Source organism: Chenopodium quinoa, unplaced genomic scaffold (assembly GCF_001683475.1).
Source record: "Chenopodium quinoa cultivar QQ74 unplaced genomic scaffold, ASM168347v1, whole genome shotgun sequence".
Classification (NCBI taxonomy): Eukaryota; Viridiplantae; Streptophyta; class Magnoliopsida; order Caryophyllales; family Amaranthaceae; genus Chenopodium; species Chenopodium quinoa.
This window is the reverse complement of record NW_018743174.1, coordinates 42,708-47,409: the sequence shown is the minus strand read 5'-3', so window position 1 is coordinate 47,409 and position 4,702 is coordinate 42,708. Positions and strand designations below refer to the sequence as shown.

The 4,702-nt window shown below is 34.9% G+C and overlaps 1 long non-coding RNA gene across 1 annotated transcript; it reads right to left on the bottom strand.

The window, feature by feature from the left end:
• Nucleotides 1-380: 380 nt before the first annotated feature.
• LOC110732194 lies at nt 381-3,777 on the bottom strand. Its single transcript, XR_002513452.1, has 3 exons — nt 3,572-3,777; nt 3,327-3,412; nt 381-723 (listed from the first exon to the last, which is right to left on the bottom strand). It is a non-coding gene; the product is annotated as an uncharacterized LOC110732194 (long non-coding RNA).
• Nucleotides 3,778-4,702: the final 925 nt, after the last annotated feature.

Genomic DNA, 4,702 nt, shown 5'->3' with positions numbered 1-4,702 from the left:
GTAATGATGTGGATTGTGGTCTTGTGGAAATTGATATATAATTTTCGATTTAATTAGGAAATGTCAAACGATTCACCAAATTCAAACAAATCAAAGGCAACTAAACAACCCGATCTTCGACAATTCTTGTTTAAAAGAACGAAACTCAATGAAAATGAGTCCAATGAAAATGAGTCCAATAACTCACCTTCATTTAGCTCCCCTCAAAGTCAAGAAAATAGTATGGAAATGGGTGGTTCAAGTAATAGTAATGTACCAAATCAAAGGCAACTAAACAACCCGATCTTCGACAATTTTTGTTTTTTTTTTTTGTTAAGTTTTTCGTAAGTTAAGCATTTTGTCCCCCCAAGTTGAAAATCCTGGCTCCGCCACTGTATGAATTAGGAAAATAAGTGAGTGTTACATAATACAAGTACTAAAAAACGAAGGAGGAGTATATATGAACACAATAATCGTGTCAAAAATTTGTATAACAGTATATGAATTTCAATAATAGTATATGAATTGCAATAACAGTGTGTAATGTCAACACTAATCCAAGCTTGGTCTGTCTAGTGGAAAAGAGAGTACCTTCGAATCATGAGGTTGGGAGTTCAATCCTTATTAGTGACAGTTTGAGAGAGTGAAATTCCCTTATCTTCCCCCCACTCTTCCAAACTGTCTCGCCCGCTATCCCGAGACGAGAGGACCTGTGAGAGGTTCCGGCTCGGTAGGGCCCTCCTCCTTACCAAAATAAAAATATATTAAATACATATAATCACAGAGTTAAATTAAAGTAGCAACCTGATGCACAAGTCAAAAAAAGGTCTATTATATACCCATATATATTGTTATATCCTTTTCTCAAAAAAAATATTGTTATGTACTCCGTAAAACCGTTCTTTTAATATGATATACAGTTATTATATGATAAATACGGTTATCAACTATTGAGATTCTGGTTTAATGTAAGATGCATTACGTATATGTAACTAGCCACATGGTGTAACCACTTTACATAATAAGATATAAGACAGTTAATTAAGTAATAATAGGGGTCACAATGATAAGCAAATGGATTACCTAAACATATACTGATATACATAGGTTACTTATATTGAAAAAGGGGTTACTCTCTTAAATAAGTAAAATTATTTTATTATTTTTAAAATTGAAATAATAAAGGTCACCCGAATGAACAAATGGAATTATTTATATTTAAATTACTAGATTTTACTCGTATAATGAATTTAGATGACATTTATGGACAACATGAATTACTCTTATGAGAAAATAAGGTTTCTCATACATATAATTAAATTAAGATTACTCTTAAAAACTAATGTGGCTACATCGTATTGCTAGCCACATACAAAATTTATACTTCCATAAGTAATCTAATACGGAGTACCATTTGAAAAAAAAATAAAAAAAAAAAAAAAAGTAATCTAATACTAGTACCATTTTTATGTTAGAATATTTTAATTTATTTGAAAGTCCCTAAAAGAGATGTGAAGGCATATCTACAAAATTAAATTCATGTCATTCACATGACGAACTTTAAAAAGATATACCTTTAACAAGATAAATGGCAAATACGTAGTATGGATTGATGTAATTACAAATAAAATTATTCATGTAAAATAAAAGAATAAAAAGTGTAGTATAATTCCTTAAATATCGTGTTCCTCTAAATATAACTATATTTGTATTTAACATGACAGTATATACTTCAAGGACAGCAGTTTACAAAAATATCAGTATGAACTTCCGGACGGTTCCAAATTGCCTAAAGTATTTGTCAGCCTACCCTCCTCTATTTTAGAATTTCCAGCAGCAACAAAGACTCTAACACAAAGTTGCTTCCCATACTGCCTAAAGTATTTGTCAGCCTCAACCTAGCTTGAGGATACCATACCCGCTTCCAGACGGTTCACAACCTCCTCCTGCTTCCCTTCTTCCATTTTCAACACTCCAACCTTCCCCTACAGGTGTACCAAAGGCGTCCAAACAATTCTGAAACCTCTCATTCCTATGTATCACATGAGGGCCTCTAGAGTTTAGGCAAGACAAGCCAGATTACGTTTAGAATATGCAATCAAATCTAGAGTTTAGGCAAGACAAGCCAGATTACATGTATACTATGCATTTAAATCTAAAGTTTAAGCAAGACAACCAGATTTTGTAACACATTCCAACATATCATAATCAATTTGCAAGTCTCAACATCAACAACTAATTAGAGATTTAGAACAATTACAGGTGCATTTTCCGTTCACTATGTGATTATGTGAACATTTATACAGTTTATTAACCAAATCAATCTACCCCACCAACATATAACCAAGATCTTTATTAATTATCCAATTATAATTCAGCATTATTCTCCAAATTATAATGACATGTAACTACACCCACTAGGCCACTACATGATCTTATGTTGGGAACAAATTAAGTGGTCATTGATCATCTGCTGCATCGTATTCTAGTAGTCATATTCTTCATATTCCAGTATCATACTAGACTATAGCATTGTATGTCATGCTAAAGCCAAATATAATTAGATTCAAATTCACAGTTGATATACATAGGAAGTTGAATTGGAAGAGTTATAGATATATGGGGCAGCTGGCAGGGAGGAGTGCAGCAAAGCGCAACTGAGAGTTAAGGCCTGCAGTGTGAAGGGTAAAGAAATATGGGGCAGCTGGGTTCTGAGCAAGGAAGGAGAGGGGAGTACAGAAGGAAAAATCAGGCAGATTCGTGGAAGAAGGGAGCTAAACATGCTCAAAACGCGGCTGCATAGCTTACAACAGATTAAGAGCAGAAAGTTGCTTAATTTCAGATCCACTTTCAAGAAAGGCATGTGCAAAGGTGGCTGCAAGGAGATCTTATGGGGATTTAGGATGGGAGAAATCTTATACAAGACGTAAAAGAGGAGCTTCTAATGTTTCATTGAAGTTTTAATTGCAATAGTATTAATTGTAATAGAGTGAGGGAGTAGTTTCTCCATTCTACTGCTATCAAAAGAAACAAAAAAAAAAAAATAGTAATCATCACCAAACAACCAACACCAACACTCAGATTAATCCCAACATTCGATTATAAGCAATATATGAATCTGGTAGAAAATATCATTCTGGTAGTACCGTAGTATTATAACATTCTGGAAGAATTAATGTAATCAAAACCAACCATCCGAAGCTGTACAAAAACAACACATTCATCCCAATATTTGGCTGATCTTACTTTCTCAATTCATAAAAATTAAGTTAATTACCATTAAATTTGGATAAAAGTATAAAATGTTGATGGCATGAATGAACAAACTTAAAGCAAAGTCAACATACATCAGGTTCTTCCTCCTCTAAGCTTTCATCAGCTTCTATTACTTGGGGCGATTCGTCAACATTTCCTCCAAGTTTTCATCAATTTTCTACAGAGTAACAACACCAAATTCAACTGTAGAATGGAAAAACTTCGATGAAAAGCACAAAGATAAACCCTAGAAATTGTAGATCTACATTGACATTTACTGAAATTAACACAAAGATTTGCTATGGAGAAATTTCAAGCTTAACCCAGAAGCTATTACCTGAAATTGAACTGATTTTTAGCTCTTTCATGCTCCAATACCACCGGAAAACGCTATTTGAAACCTCTGAAAAAGCTCTAAGCTAAACCCTCCAAAACGCTATTTGGGAAACGCTTTTTAGTGGGTGAAATGTTTTACCCAGCTGTCACTCCAATTACCTTTTGCAAAATTCATTTCCCTTTAAAAAATGAAAAATATAATATTTTAATTCAGGTATTGGACATGAGAGTCCATACCTCGTAGTGGTCTATACTTTCTCCTGTATTGTCTATTACTGTAATGTTTAATAGTCTGCACAAATTGTATTACCTCCTTGTATATTAGTATAATATCTATTACCTTTGTTTCAAATTATTTGCGAGAATAATTTGAAATGGAAGTAGTAAATTATTTTTTTTGTTTGGTAACCATTCATCCTTGTTCTTTTTACTACCTCAGTTACAGGTTATGTACAACGATTAGACATTTTTCTTCTCTGCTTTATGTCAAATCGTTGCACATAACTTGTAGCGGAGGTAGTATTATGGATCTCATTGAATGTAATAAAATCAATTTTTAAATTTCTCATCCAATCTGAACTTCAGTTTACCAAAAATCATATTGATTTGCAACTTTTTGCCTCCTGGCGCAACTACTTTTTTTTCTTTCGGGAATATTATTATCTTGAGGTGCTGACGTAAAACAAACTCGAAACTTCGTAAGTGGTCTATTGCTGCTAAACATATTGCCATAATCTTCTACTACCTCCGTTAGGTTTTATTTGCAACTTTTACTATATTTGGATACTTAGGGTGCGTTTGGTTCGCTGGTTTCAGGAAAGGGAATGGGAATCATTCCCTTTCAACCTGTTTGTTTGCCACTTTTTCCCTCAATCATTCCCCCATTTCATTTTTCAAAATACCCCAAAACCCCTCTTCCCCATTCCCCACCCCCCCCCCCCACTTTCCCATTCCATTCCCCACCCACCCTAACCCTAACCCTAACCCTAACACTAACACCCATATACGTCGGTGGTGGTCGGACGGCGACTGTCGGCGAGCACCGGGGAGTGGTCGGGGAGGCTCGGCGAGCACCGGGGAGTGGTCGACGATGTGGTGCTGTGGTGGAGGAGGGAGATCGAGCGTTGGGGAG